Source organism: Zingiber officinale, chromosome 3A (genome assembly GCF_018446385.1).
Source record: "Zingiber officinale cultivar Zhangliang chromosome 3A, Zo_v1.1, whole genome shotgun sequence".
NCBI lineage: Eukaryota > Viridiplantae > Streptophyta > Magnoliopsida > Zingiberales > Zingiberaceae > Zingiber > Zingiber officinale.
Window position 1 is genome coordinate 12,443,299 of NC_055990.1, and position 16,736 is coordinate 12,460,034.

Here is a 16,736-nt window from a genome sequence, read left to right on the forward strand (position 1 = left end):
GGCTAATATTCACCCCGTCCGGCCTAACGGCATGGGGTCTTCCCATCGAGCCTTGGGCTTGGTTAACATTCACCCCAGCCGAGCGGCACGGGGGTTTACGCTCGCGAAACTATAAACATCTTATGAGCAACAGAGATAATTGAAGAACTGACCTGCCGACCAGCAGGGGATCTGACCCAATTTCTCAACTCCCGAATACCCGTGGAGTGAGGAGCATACGCTATACTCGTCGAAACTCATGGACAGGTGCCTCGTCTGATGAAGACCCCTTCATTGGACCGATATCGGGGCAGGAGTTGCTCCCACCTGAGGGCCGATCGGACCCTTATTTTGCCCCCATTTCTAATGCTTCTTCGGTCGGTCCTCCTAAGTCGCTCGGATATCCGCTCAGCTTGAGCCTTCTGTCTGTTGCCCCACGAGCTTAGCTGCTCTTGCCTCTATTAGAGCAGCGAGTTTCTCCTGGGGAGAGCATCACCGAGTGTTGTCGTCCAGCCTCGTCCATTGTTTCCGTTCGGATGCAGGAGCGTTCCCACAGACGGCGCCAAATTGATCCTGTCCGAACGCTGAGTCGACGGACGCTGGGCACGCGGCGCTCTCCTACCTGCTGACGTAGGTCTCCACCCGGTCATCCGGACCTCCGGCGAACCTGCACAGAAGTCAGGCCGGGGAGGGGTCCCCGGCGACGACCCTCCGACGCTCAAGTCAGGCAAGAGGAATACGATGAAATAGCTCCGAAGATCAGAGACTTCATACCTCCGGTGAAGTCTGAGAACCCTTATATAGGGCTGTGAGGAGGCTGATGCACACATACCGAGGCACACACGTGTCCTCAGCCCATACCCCAGTATGGGCTTGTCAGAGGAGCTTGCCTGACTCCATACCGCTACAGTCCGAGCACCTCTATGATGGGACAGCATAATCTTCTGATGGGACAACACCTCACTGATGGGATAGCATAATCTTCTGTCTTGTCATTCTGGCTCTTCTGTTTCCGCACCGAGCGGCCTGCCGCTCGGCAATCCCAACTCGTCCGACCGGACTAAGGTACACGTCCGATCGGGGTATTCCTGGTCGTGTGCTCTGGACTGTTCGCAGTGTCGCTACTTTATTCCTTCGGCCGAGCGGGCCCTCCGCTCGGCACTACTATACTGTTCATCATGAGCGTCGGAACCCCGACTCCCCGCCGGGGTGTATTGCTTCCGCTCGGAAGCTTCAGCCGGTCGCCACCATTTCTATTCGCTCGGCCAAGCTTTTGATTGGCCTTTTTCCTTTCCACCTCCACGTGGTGTTGACTTTGCTAAAAGGGGGTCCCTCATTCTTCTTGCCGGATCATATACAATATCTTAATTTTTAAAATAAAATTTAATTTAATCTTAAAAAATCCACTAAACCTTAAAAAATCCATCCAAATTCTTAAAAAAAATTAATCCAAAAGTTTTCCATCCGAATCCAATCCAAATTTAAAAATTTTAATTTAAACGTGATTTTTTTCGAATCCATTCGTAACCCCTATTAGTAATCTTTTTCTGATTCTCTTCCTATTTATTTCCAACTCGTGAAGAAGCTCGAGCTTTGCTATTCACGTGACGCGTGGGGTCACAATGCCCCGGAGTCGCTGCAATTATACATGGATGATTAATTGACACTATTTGATACTTTAAAAACTTTCAAATTCAACAATTCACCCTTTGAGAGATAGTTTCAAATTATAAATTTTTAACGTTAAGGGGTATCAAAATCCAACAATATTAGAAACTTCCGCTCGAAGTTTCTTAATCTACATTTGTGTCCTCAATTCGGGTAGCTACCATAACATCCATCATCATAGATTGCCCCGTAAATTTTATAATTTTATTTTAAACAGCAAGAGCCCAAATGACCTCGAAATTTTATAATTTTATATTCCTACCATTACAAAATTACAATCTACTCCATTTCAATGCAAAATTGTGATTTACATTTATTTCTGTGCGAGGTAATGGTTCGAAGTATGAGTTCAGTCTTTTTTGTTCGACTAAAATTTCGTTGTCCCAGAGTCTTCTAGTTTTTAAATTCACTTTTAAAACTATATCTTGGCGTATACTTTACAAGACGAAACCATGTTATCCCCTAACGTAACGCAGTTAGTACAAGACGATGGATAGCAGCTCCACTGATGTATAATAAGAATTCCAATTTTAGAATGAAAATTCTAGAAATTGACCTCAAAATATACGTAACTTATATTTCAAAGAATAAAATCATCAAGATTAATAGCTTAAACATCTAAATTTTTAAAAAATAATAATAATAGACAATAATACGTGAGTGACCACAAGCAGATCTGCTATCTCACCCTCATTTTGGCACTCCACACGTTATGTAGGAGACCAAATTGTATTTACGAGGTACTTAGAATTTATATACTTTGATATATATGTTTTGACGTATATTTATTTATATTCTATCTTATTACATTATTCTTTATCATATTTTCAATATAATTATTCTCTTTATTAGAATTCTGCTCATGCCTGTTTTGTTCTTGATAAAATATATTTTTGGAGTGAAAATGGAGTTAAACGTGATTCAGAGCAACCCTAGAAGAAAGATAGAGTCCGATCATGCCCCCTGACACGGTCGTACCTCACCAGCTGAGAGAAAACAGGCTACGGTCATGTTCCCTGGTACGGTCGTGCCTCTTCACCAGAGTCCCAGAGCAGGTTATGTGGTTTCACACGGTCGTGTCCCGAATAGAGCTTAGTTAAGGTCAGGCAGTGTAGTTTCACACGATTGTATCTCCCTACCAGAGACCGATCAAGCTCAGGTCACGTGAAAGCACACGACAGTGTGCTTCTTCCAGAGCCGCTTCAAGCCTTGGTCGTGCCAAGAGGCACAACCGTGACACAGCCCGTGCCTGGGGTCATGCCCTGCTCTATATAAGGGGTGCTCTTCCCCATTTCAAGGGGAGGAAGGTCTTCCCTTTGGGGAGACCGATTTTGGTCCAAATCTGCTCATCCTTCGCACTTCAATTAATGATCCAAAGCAAATTCTATCCTCTCCTTCAACTCCGGAAGTATAGGATTGGATCCGAAGACCTCTCGTCATCTTGGCTAAGCTTTTCCCCCTCTTCTTCTTAGATTTGATTTCTAAGCTTGCAAATTAATGTATACTCTTTGAAATTGTCAATTTCCTATCTGTATACATGCTTATGCTTTGTATTTATTTGATTAAATGTGTGTGTGAAGTATTTGTGCTTAAATATCATATTTGATTGAATGATTGTATTGATTTATTCATCTCGTAAAGGGGATGCTCTAAATCATATGACCGAGGGTCCTAGTGACAAGGGTATTCCTTTTACTAGACATCTAGAGTGTCGTTTTGAAAGGGAGGACGATTCTTTACAAGGAAGCATTGAATTAGGCTTAATGAGTTATTTTTAATCCTATGTTAATAAGTGTCATGTGTAATCTAGCTATTATATGACTGGGACTCTAGTGACAAGGGTATTCCTTTTACTAGACATCTAGAGTGTCGTTTTGAAAGGGAGGACGATTCTTTACAAGGAAGCATTGAATTAGGCTTAATGAGTTATTTTTAATCCTATGTTAATAAGTGTCATGTGTAATCTAGCTATTATATGACTGGGACTCTAGTGACAAGGGTATCCCTTTAACTGGACTTCCTAGATTGCTCCTTCTACTTAATGACATCGGATACCATTAGAGATAGCACTCCGACATGACCATTGCAAGGTAGTATCAATATTGAGTTAGACTTCCTACATTATTATGGCAAAAGACGAATACACTCGTCCCCAGCGCCCCCGCCAACCCGTCCCAAGGCCAACACGGAGGAGGTAAATCACAGACGGCTACTAGCCTTTGGAATAGTGACTAGCACATAAGGGAGGTATTTATCTCGGCTTTGCTGAGATTCGAACTCTAGACCTCATTATGGCAACACCTCATGTACTAGTCACTAGATCCATCCGAGGGGACGAGTTAGACTTCCTACATGTGTATAAGGATAGAGGATGGATGATGGGCAATTCATAGTACATTAATTAGCGTCACACCGAAATTGAATTCCTAGAACACTTCACTAAACCAAATTTCCTCAACCAACTATCTTTCCTAGCTCTCTTTTCTCTATTTCTCTCTCAACTTTAGTGCGTAAATTCACAACATTTGATTATTTAGCTAATTCACCGTGCTAAGTCTCTTGTGCTTAAACCCAATCCCTGTGAATTTGATAATTTTTATTACTAACAACGTAACCGTGCACTTATAGTAACGTAATAAATTCTTGGTGTCATTGCCAAGGATTGTGCATTTAACATTAGTTGACGAACATTTGAGTTAGTCTAAACATTTTTTTTCCTTTTTTGTAAATATTTCTGTATTTTCTTTTTGTATATATCTTGCATTTTCTTATTTTAATTTCAGCATTTTCTTTTCTGCACTTTATATTTTTCTGTAATTTAATTTTTGCACTTCGATTTGATTAAGTTTTGTTCTTGTATGCATAGATCTAATCCTGTTGGAGATTTATTACCTATTAAACCTGTGATCGATAGGACTTTTCAAAGAAGAAGAAACCTGCAGAACCAACAAGAAGAACAAGCAAAAACAGAGATGACAAACAAATCTCTCAAAGATTACGCATCACCTTATGCTTGAGGACTACGATCTAGCATCACAAGGCCATCTATCGAAGCTAATAATTTTGAGATAAAGCCTGTAGTAATAACTATGATACAACACTATTAGTTTGGAGGAGGACCACACAAGAATCCTAATCAGCACCTAGAGATTTTCTATGAAATATGTGGAACAATGAAGATGAATGAGTATCAGCCGAAGCAGTTAGATTGTTCTTATTTGGCTTTTCTTTACAGGATAGAGAAAAACTATGGCTCTCTTCATTACCTGCAAACAACATTACATCTTTGGAACAATGTGAGCAATTATTTCTTGATAAGTTCTGTTGGGACCAAAAGGAGCTAAAGGAGGGGGGGGTTGAATAGCTCACTCACTTCAATGAAGATGATTTGCAGCGGAATACCTGAAGTGAAGAACTCTCCAATACTAACATAAGTATTTACTTGGTATCCACCTCCTTGATGTGACTAATCCAAGGATCTGGTCCTCTCTCACACATATACTATGAAAGAGCTTCTTCTCGGAAATAATCCGGAGGCGGAGAAGTCTCGTACAAACTCACACATGAAGAAATACAAGAAGAAAAAGATGAGAAACTAATACAAATGAAGTCCTACAAGATTACAACAGTGAAACTAGTTTGCTCTCTTCTTGCTTGGAAACACCTCTTGATCAACTTGGAAATGTAGCAGCGCTTCACTCTAAGTCTCCAAAAACTGGTCGTGTGTCATGTAGAAACTATATGCGAGAGTTCTGGTTTGAAATGTCCAAAACCCCCCTTTTCTAGGGTTCTTCGACGCCTCCCAATCGATTCATTTTTTCCCTAATCGACTGCCATGTCGTCCGACTATCCAACACCTGTAGAGCAGCTCTTTTTTTGAATCCTAATCGATTGATGAGTCATTCCAATCAATTCAAAGAGCCTTAATCTATTACCCAATTAATTCTGTAACTCTCTGTTCAGTCGTAAAAAGGTCTTAATCGATTAAGCTTTCTTAATCAATTGCCTCAATGTATTCCCTCTTCTCGCGACAAAATACTACCTAATCAATTGACCCAATCGATTAGCAGTGGCTCAATCAATTAGGCCAATTGATTCAGACTTATTTTCATGAATTCCTCTTCACGAATCTCCTGCCCCTAATCAATTAGCCCTAATCGATTGGTCCAATTGATTGGAGCCCTTTCTGTGTTCTCGCAAGACCTCCTAATCGATTAGTTTAGAGTCAATTGATTACCCCAATTGATTTCCCAATGCTAACTTGCTTAATCCAAGTCTAGGGTTCCCTTGCCCAACATTAGGTCAACCGTCACCTGTTGGGACTTCTCTACCAAGTGTTCGGTCAATCCATTGACCTAAACTTTTCTCCTCATGCCAAATACGCGGTCCTCCATGACCCTCTTAGACTTCTAAACACTAGGTGTCCGATCAACATTTAAGCCACCTAGACTTTTCTTCTCATGCCAAATGTCTGATCCTCCATGACTCACTTGGACTTCAAAACACCAGGTGTCCACTCAACCTTTGACTCACTTGGATTTTTCAATGTATAGTTTCACTCACCAGGACTTTTCTTCACCTAGCTTCACTCACTAGGATTTTCTCATCTGACTTCACTCACTAGGATTTTCTCACTATCTAGCTTGACTCACTAGGACTTCCCAACTGCATAACTTCACTCACCAAGACTTTCTATCTGTCTGGATTCACTCACCAAGACTTTCCAACTGCTTAGCTTCACTCACCAGGATTATTTTCACTGCCCAATTTCACTCACTAAGCTCACACAAAGTGTCTGGTCAACGTTGACCCACTTAGTTTTTCTTCTTTTGCCAACCATATCGTTGGTCTTGCCCTTGCCTAACCTCTAGTTAGGACTTTCCCAATCAAATATCCAGTTAACCTTGACCTACTTGACTACTCTCTCATATCAAACTAGTTAACATTTGACTAATGGAGAACTGTACTAACAATCTCTCAAATAGATAATTGCACCTGCAATCTCCATATATTGTCAAATATTAAAACTCAAGCTTGAGTTATATTGGTCAACTTTAACCAGGGATAATTGCACCAATAAGTTCTACCCACCTAGCAAGACAACACATATGCAGAATTTAATTGCTAGTTTCAGACACTTTGACACTAAATCTCTCTATGAAGCGTGGGATAGATTTAAAAATATGCTCAAACTATGCCCACACCATGGCTTGAAAAAATGGTTAGTGATCCACACATTCTATAATGAAATCAATTATCATACGAAGGTATCTCTTGACTCTATGGTTGGAGAAACCCTTATGAACAAGAGTCTTGATGAAACCAAAGAAATAATAGAGAGTATGGCTCTTAATCATTATCAGTGGACGTCAGAAAGAAGTGGAAGTTCTTTCCCTAGGAATCCTATTAAGGTACTCGGCAAATATGACATTGATTCTTTAAGCATAATATCAGTAAAAATGGATGCTTTAACAAAGAAGATTAAATCAATGGGGGGCAACATGGTGAATGAAATTGTAAGAGTATGTGAACCGTGTGGAAACACGGAACATGCTCAAGAAGCTTGCCTGCTTAGAGCTATCTTTGCTCAATTAGCTCAAATTGAACAATGTGACTATCGGTAACTTCAACACATGACAAAATAACTCATACTCTAGTACATATAATCTGGATTGGAAGAATCATCCCAACTTCTCCTACAAAAATAGCCAAAATTAAGGACAACTCATTGGGCAATGTCAAAGTTATCAACCGGGGTAACAACAAAGCTATCCACCACCACAACAACCACAACAAAGCTATCAATCGCCCCGAATTGAAAAATTACTTGAGAAAATTCTATCTAAGCAATTAGAGATGAAAAACGACCTTAAGCAACTTAATCAAAGGATGGAAAATTTTGAAAAGCACATAAAAATGCTTGATAGTCAGGTGGCACAGATAGCTTCACCATCCTCAAAAGCACTAGGATTTTTCCAAGAAAGTCAGATATAAATCCTGTTAAGCACTATAATAGGATTGAGCTTCGAAGCGGACAAACATTGGGAGATCCTCAAGTGACTACTTCCAACAAAAGAATTGACACTCAAGGAGAGTCCTCTCCTTCCCCATCTCACATAGATAACACTCAAGAAAAAGAGGAGAGTACCGTTCAGATTGAAGAGCTTCCTCCACCAATAATCCAATGTCAAGAAATTCCTTTTCCCCAAAGACTTACCAACATCAAGAAGGATGAAGAATTTGATAAATTTCTAGAGAAAGTCAAAGAACTTTGCGTCAAAATTCATTTAATAGATGTATTGCATCAAATGCCAAATTTTTTAAAGATATCATATCCAATAGAAGAAAGAAGGCTATGAGATCGTGGCATTGAACGAGGAGTGCAGCGCTCTATTGATGGACACTGTACCTCCAAAGCTCTAAGATCGAGGGAGTTTTTCAATTCCATGTAAAATATGAATCATAGTCATTGATAAAGCTTTCTGTGATTTGGGAGCTAGTGTTTGTCTTATTCCTTTTTCAATTTGTAATAAGGTCTCAAAAACTTTAAGTTGACCACTATGGCATTGCAACTCGCGGACCATTCATGTAGATACCCAATGAGTATCATTGAATACATGCCAATGGAGGTGGGGAGTTGCATCATCCTCACCGACTTTGTTATTCTAAACATGGAGGAGGATCCCAAGATTCCTTCAATTCTTGAAAGGTTATTCCTCGCCACTGCAAGTACTTTAATTGATGTGAAGAATTATAAATTATCTTTGGTGATAGGCAAGGAAAAGCTAGAATTCGATTTATCTAAATCCTCTAACCATGGTTTGTTTTTAAAAAAATAGTTGTAACAGGTTGGATGAATTCCAACTTGATACAAGGATGTTTCACCCTCATGGGAGGCCACCAGATGTTGTACCTTGTCCGGTAAATAATGAAAGGAGACCCCCAATAAAAAATAAAAAATACATCTATCTGGTGAGAGCCCAGATGAAGGAAGAACAAGAAACATCCACCTTCGTAGGGAAAATCCACCCGTCTAAGGATTTAGCTCTAAGTTGAGCTGAGATGAGGTTGAGCTAAAAACCTAAAACAAACGCGGCATGAGAGTCAACCCAAGAATTTCTTTTTCATTTGTCTTTATTTTTCTTTATCACTGAGTCTAATGCACTTTTTAAATTTTATTTTCAAGTTTGTTATGGCCTCCACGAGTTGGACATGACCTTCCCATGGGCATGGAGGCACCCTTAAAGACGGAAAGGAGGAAGACTATGGAGAAACTCGATGAAGCACACACCTCACGGCATGGTTGTGTCTTCTCTCCAGAGAAGAACAAGTTGTGGTCGTGTCATTTGACACGGTCGTGTGACTATTGGCTCAGAGGAACAAGCTGTGGACGTGTCATTTGACACGGCTGTATGAGTTTGGCCGAGAGGAATAAGGTGTGGTTGTGTTATTTGACACGACCATGTGCGAAGTCGTGCTTCAAAAAAAAATTGACATGGTCGTGCCAGACCAGCCGAGCACAACACGGCTTAGTCGTACCTATAAGGCACAGCCGTGGGAGGCAGGCACGCCCCCCCCATGCCCCCCCCCCCCCCCCCCAATCTCTTCTTCCTCTTCAACTCTCTCCTCTCTTTCCATCTCCAAGTTTCCTATTTCCTCAACCTTAAGCAAGAGTCAACAACCTTCTTCTTTCTCAATGTCTCCATCTTGAATTTCTTCTCCAAGATCTCTTCTTTCCAAGACCTAGATCTAGATCTAAATGCTCTCCTCTTCATTTTTCTCCAAAATCTTCACTCCTCTCCAAGATCTTCTCCCCTCTCTCTCTCTCTCAAGATCGCTCTTTCCTTCTTCAAGAACACTCTCTTTTCTCTTCAATAATCGTTCTCCCCTACTTTTCTTTCAACCATGTCTAACATTTTGAAGAGGATCCAATGTGGAAGTGGAGGATCAAGTAGAGAGAATGACCCAAGGAAGGACAAAGGCAAATGGAAGGCTTCTTCTAAGGATAAAGGCAAATAGATTACATGCGACGAAGGTAACGATAATGAATTTGGTATTATCTTTAGAAATAATATGAAAAAATTTAGATTTAATTCTCTCATTACTCGTAAATTAGTTTGCACTATATATTTAGATCCTACTACCATGGAAGTCTTGATGATTAAGGATGATGTTGATTGGCTAATTAGTGCTTTTGATTGGAACGATATGATGTACTCATACCAACCAACTTATTCTCGCCTTGCCCTAAAGTTTTTTAGTTCACTAGAGACCAACTTTACCTCTAAAGAAGATTATGATGCTAGAATATGCTTTAGGTTAATTAATCAGGATTTTCAATTGTCTCTATATGACTTTAATAATTATTTTGACCTACCTAAGGGGGATCTAGCAAATTTAATTATAATTTTAATAGTAATATTTTTTGGAATTCAATTATTGGTTTAAATGAACCCTATGACTCTTCTCAATCTAAAGCTTCACACATGCAAAACCTCATATTTTGATATCTCCACCGTGTAATGAAAAGATCCATTTTAAGTAGAGAAGAAAGTGACCGAATGGTTAAAAAGGTGGAGCTTTATTCATTTTAAGCAAAATTATATAGAGTTGACTTAGATACCGGGTTTTACTTTTTCAAAACACTTATGAGATCCGGGAAGGCAACTATGGGAACAATAGTTTTTGGTGGGTTGATAACCCAAATTGCTTTACATTTAGAATGCGAACTTTATGGTTTAAATGTTATTCATGGTAATTGTAAAATCGATATTGATACATATCTTACCATGAAAATGATCTGTCAGGATGAGAACGACTTTACCTTTTCCAAGAGAGATGGATTTCCACTCCCTCTACCCAATTCTGAACGTATCACGGTTCGCAACCCTGCCAACTAGATTATTAGGGATGTAACTCCCAAGTTTGCTTCCACCCCTATAGAACACCCTAAACCCTCGTTATCTTGATACCCGAAACTGACCGGCCATCTGAACCATAGTTCCCAACAACAATTGTTGGAGGGTCACCTTTAAATGTTTGACGAACAATTTCAAGAAGTACGTGATTATTTTTAGTTTACGAGGAACTTTCAAGGCTAGGTGGCAGAATTTATTTGTGATTATAACACTGATCAAGAGAAAATAGAGGATTTTAGGCGCTCCATAGACATTATCAAACAACAAGTGGCCACTCTTTTCCAATATCATGAGTATATTCGTCACCTTCCTGGAATGCCTAGATTCTTTGCTCGACCACGTTCTCCTCGTCCTGCAGATCTACCTCCTTACCCCCCCCCCCCCTACCCTCCCCCATGAGGCTCACCACATTCCCCTCCTCCACCATATTGATTTCATCAGGATGATGAAAATTTAAGTCTAGGGGAGTTGTACATATACTTTCCTTGCATTTTAGTTCATTTCAGTTGCATTTTGCTTGATTTCATGTTAGTTTTCATTTTGATTGCAGTTTTCTTTAGTTACTTTGGTTGTTTTGTTTTTATTGTTTATGGCATCGGAGAACATCAATCTTCACCTTACTACTAACTTGTCTAATAGTAAAATTAATAGCAAGTTCATTTCTTGATTCATGTTATTATGAGAAATAGTGCTAATATGTCTAGTGAACTTCTTTTCTCTATCTATGGTAGCATGAAGTGAGCATTGTGTTGTATTAAGAAAATTTTGAGTAGTGGCCTATTTTAAGAATCTCATTTTCACTTTGCCTAAGTTTGAATAGTAGATAACTCTGAAATAGTTATGATTCATCAAATTTATTTAGTACTTAAGTTTCTATGATAATTTCTTAAACAATATCTGTTAGGGTCGATTTGTAGCTAGAGGGAGGATGAATAGCTCATCGTGTTTGTTGTCTTACTTCGTGATGATGTTGTTGCAGTGGAATGAACTCGAAGCAAACTTATAACACTAACACAAAGGATATACTTGGTATCCACCTCAAGAATAGATGATTAATCCAAGGATCCACACACGACACACACTCCACTATGAAAAATATTCCTTTTCGGTAACTACCGAAGGCGGAGAAGTCTTGTACAAACTCTCAATACAAGAAGAAAGAAAAGGGAAGCAAATACAGGTAAACTCTTACAAGATTAACAACATGAAATCCTAACCCTAACTTCTTCTTCTTCTTTTGGAACGCCTCTTGACCTTGGAAAATGCAACAGCACTTGACTCCAAGATGCTTCAATAACTGGTGGCGAAAACCTGTGAGAGTCGTGAGAAAACAGTGGAGAAGAGTTACCAAAGTCGCTGCGAGGAAGACGGCTTTAAACTCAACACTTCCCTCGCAACAGTTACATCCCAATCAATTGATCAATCGATTGGGGAGGCTTGAATCGATCGGTTGATCGATTCAAAGCGCCTTCGCTGGAAAAAGCCTAAATCGATCGGCCGATCGATTCAACCTCTATCACGACTTCACGTGATTTTCAGTTCCCCAATAAATCGGCAGATCAATTGGCGGTGCCTAATCAATCAGCTGATCGATTGGGTAAGTTTCTGTGTGCACGATTTCGCTTCCCAATTAATCGATCGATCAATTGGGCCAACCTTCGATCGCGCACATAGCCAATCGATCGACTGATCGATTGTACTACAGTCCAATAGATTGATTGATCAATTGGCCTCCCTTGGACTTACTTAACTCAAGTCCAAGGTTCCCAATTCCAACATCCGGTCAACCGTGACCTGTTGGAACTCCTCATGTCTAGCATTCAGTGAACCTTAACCTACTGGGACTTCTTCACCAAGTGTCCGATCAATCCTTTGACCCACTTTGACTTTTCTCCTCGTGTCAAGTGTCCGGTTAACCTTAACTACTTGGACTTACCGTCTCGTGCCAAGTGTTCGATCCTCCATGACCCACTTGGACTTCCTTCCACCAGATGTCCAGTCATCCTTGACCCATCTGGATTTCCTTGTGCCAAGTATCCGGTCAACCCTTTGACCTACTTGGACTTCGCAACACCAGGTGTCCGGTCAATCTTTACCCACCTGGATTTCCACGTGCCAAGTATCCGTTCAACTCTTTGACCTACTTAAACTTTCCAACACTAGATGTCCGGTCAACCTTGACCCACTTGGATTTCCACGTGTCTAGCTTCACTCACCAGGTCTTTCCACTGCCCGGCTTCACTCACCGGAACTTCTACCTGCCTAGCTTCACTCACCAGGACTTTCACCTGGCTTCACTCACTAGGATTTTTTAACTTCCTAGCTTCACTCACTAGGTCTTTTACAACTGCCTAGCTTCACTCACTAGGTCTTTCACCTAGTTTCACTCACCAGGATTTTCACCTGGCTACACTCACCAGGATTTTCCCATTGCCCGGCTTCACTCACCGGGACTTTCACCTGCCTAGCTTCACTCACTAGGTCTTTCACCTGGCTTCACTCACCAGGATTTTTAAACTACCTAGCTTCACTCACTAGGTCTTTCACCAAGCTTCATTCACCAGAATTTCCCAACTGCCTGGCTTCACTCGCCAAGATTTTTCCTTGCCTAACCTCCAATTAGGACTTTCCCAGTCAAGTACCCGGTCAACCTTGATCTACTTGACTCTTCTTCACATCTAACTGGTCAGTCTTTGACCAGAGGAGAATTATATCAACAATCTCCCCAATCGGACGATTACATCTGCAATCTCCATGTATTGTCCAACATCGAAACTCAAACATCAAGACTCAAGCTTAAGCCAACTCAAGCTTAGTCAACATGGTCAACCTGACCCAGGGCATATTGCACCAACAATCTCCCCTTATTTTATGTTTGACAATACCTTTAAGTTAGGCTAATCCCATAGCCTCAACTTCTTTTCATGTCAAGGCATGAATGAGGATTTCCTTTATTCTTTTCCTTCCTAGAGGGAAAACTCCCCCTTTGGATAATGAAGACACCTACATTCTCCTCCAAACTTTCCTAAAGGAACAATGAAGGTCTAACTTAATCCTACATTCTCCCCCTATTGGCACACATCAAAAACTCTCCCCCTGAAGAGTTACTCAACGTTGTTCACAACCTCACATATTGTGCACAACACCACAATGAAGGTCTCATACCCTTCATTGTATCCAATGCTCACCCATGAGCATTAAACTTTCCAACAATGAAGATATCCAATCTTCCATTGTTCCCCAATGCTCAACCTTGAGCATTTACTCTAAACAAAGGTTAACCACCTTCCAAGGTGTATGAAAAGTTAATTGTCATGTCATTAAAGAGTAACTCCCCCTAAAGATATGCTTCAAACTTCTGCCATTGAACCAACAATAACTTAGAATACCTAAACCTTTAGGAAACCCAAAATTTAAAGTTTTGAAGTTCAAATATCAATATTTGAAGGCAAACCTCAACCTAACTTCAATCCAGTGGTCTTTAACCAATCCATCCTTGTTTTCATCATGAAAACTTCCCCTAAATATATACAAATATATTTCAAGAGGTTAGGAATGGTTAAAGAGGCTAAAAATGGCTTAAAGTGCTGAAATTAGACTTTCCCAATCAAAAATAGCCTTTTCAATCGATTGGTTTGGGACTCAATCAATTGAACGTGTTTCAATCGATTGCTCGATCGATTCCGTGACCTTTTCTTCGTAGAAAATGCCTTTGAATCGATTGCCCGACCGATTCAAGCATGAATGGATCGATCAACGGATCGATTCAGTGAGCTTCTGCTCACGGGAAACACTTCCTAATCGATCGGTTAATAGATTGGAGTTCTGATTTCCTGAAATTCAATTTCAGCGAAATTCAGAAACTCACCAAAAAATCTATAAAATTCAAAAAATTATGAAAATTATTGTAGACATTATTTAGAGTATACTATCATGGAAAAATAGTTTTCTAAGAAAATACATCTTATTTTCAAATATTGACACAAACTTGAAAACTTGCAAAAACTTCAATGTTTCTTCCAAGTTTGTGCCTAACTATTCAATGATGATTGCTATCAAAAGATATCCTTCACCAAAGTTTTTCAAAAGTATTTTGAAACCATTTTCAAAATCAATTTCCAACCATGTTCTTTGGACTCAATGCACATGACTTGTACATTAGCTTTCCCAATAATTGGAGGGCACATAACTATGTGTTTAGATGAATTCAAAACTCAATAAGATGCACTAAATCAACATCTTGAGTCTTGTTCATCATCCTAACATCTCACTTGTATCTAATGTGCACTAAAACACATACAAGTCATCTTATAGTCTTTGTGAGATGTAGTTTTTTATTTTACTCTAAACTAGGGATCATGCATATCTATCTAGGCATTTTACTTAATGAACATCCACCTAGGATGTTGCTTGTTAGTGAATGGCATTGTCCTTAATTTCAAGTAAATTAAAAATAATGCATGATGATTTATAGCATACATTAAAAAGAAATAATTTTCAAAAAGAAAATGCACTATTTCTACATGATGTATGTATGACATGGCATAGTATTTTTATATTTTTCATAATAAACATGAATACACACATGATGTCATGGCATATGATGGCAAACAAGGCATGACAATTTAGCATAAATAAAATACCTAGATTATCTATCTAAGTATCCTTAAACCTTAGCTAAACCTAAAATTTATCCTAGATTTGCCCATATCTTCACAAGAAAATGTCAACCCCCAACTTGGCATTTCTTTTACCTTTCCTTAGTTGTGCCAACTTAAACTATGTGTACTTTCTCAAGGTTTGGCACATTTACTCTTTCAAAGAGTAATCACTCAAATTGAAACTTAAATTTGTCCTTAACACCTTAAGAAAATATCAAAATCTCAATTTGGCATTTCTTATGCTCTTCTCAAGTGTGCCAGTTTTGAATTAAGTTCAATTTCTCAAATTTTGGCACATTTTACTCTTCCAAAGAGTAAACAATTAATTCATTTCATTTTCAAAGGTTAACAAAAAATCTTGAAAATGCTCTTCAAGTGACAACTACATCAAAGTTGGGCTAACCACCCTTCCAATTAGAGTTGACACTCTCTAACCCATCTAGGGGTAGAGAAGATTCTCCTAGTAACCCAAAACTTATTGGTACTCCTTGGATATTCAAGATATTCACTAGGGATAATTTCCCTTGATACCCTTCTAATGACCTTGTTAGGCTTCTTAAAGGTCGTGGTCACTTTCTCTAGGTCAACTCTAGGGATAGCTTCCCTTATGACCTTTTTTGTGACTTTCTTAAACTTCTTAGAAGTCTTAGTCACATTTCTCGTTGTAAAAATACTCCTAGTGATAACTTCCCTTGTATCTTTGACTTGACTCTTAGACCTATGTTTGGTTCCATAGATATATGGAACTCTATGATAAGATGTCACATCCTTCTTAGCCTTAGGTTTGTACCCCAAACCTCTATAACCATTGGATGGTTCTTGTCTAACTCTCCCTAGGTTATACTCATTTTGATTCTTAATGATATTTTTTATTTTCTTTAGGGTCTTTTCTAATTTATCAAGTCTTGACCTCAAGGCTTGGTTTTCCAACCTTTAATCCTTAGATTTGGATTTTTCTTGATTTTCATGAGCATTTTTATTTTTGGACCTATATCCAAAATTCCTAGGGTTCTTGCCCAAGTTATCTGCCTTTCTAACCCTAAGTTGAGTTGTTTTAGCATGAAGAGCCATATGATTTTTATCAATTCTATTATGCCTCCTATTTTTATGATAAATTATATTAAAATGATATAAGTTAAAACTATCATGCTTGTTACCATTACTTAAAGGAATAGACTCAATAAATGATACCTTGGGTTTTATCTTGGAAGCTCATCCTTGACTAGTGCTTCCACCCTTGGCTTTGACCGATTTCTTCTCTTTTAGACATTGGCTCCGGTAATGTCCTTTTGGGTTGCAAGAATAGCACACAATGTGCTCCTTGCTCTTCTTTGTTGTGGGGGCGGTCTCCTAAGGCTTCTTCTTGTCCTTTGGTGTCATTTGGCCCTTCTTCTTGACCAATTTAGGGCACTTACTCTTGTAGTGCCCATGTTCCCTACACCTAAAATATATAATATGATTTTTATTTTTAATTAAACTACTTATACCTTCATGTGTAGGGATGACACTT

At 39.4% G+C, this 16,736-nt stretch overlaps 1 non-coding gene across 1 annotated transcript; it reads right to left on the bottom strand.

Moving 5' to 3' along the window:
• Window positions 1-6,753: 6,753 nt before the first annotated feature.
• LOC122054395 lies at window positions 6,754-6,859 on the bottom strand. The gene has a single exon (XR_006132714.1). It is a non-coding gene; the product is annotated as a small nucleolar RNA R71 (small nucleolar RNA).
• Between the last annotated feature and the right edge of the window lie 9,877 nt (window positions 6,860-16,736).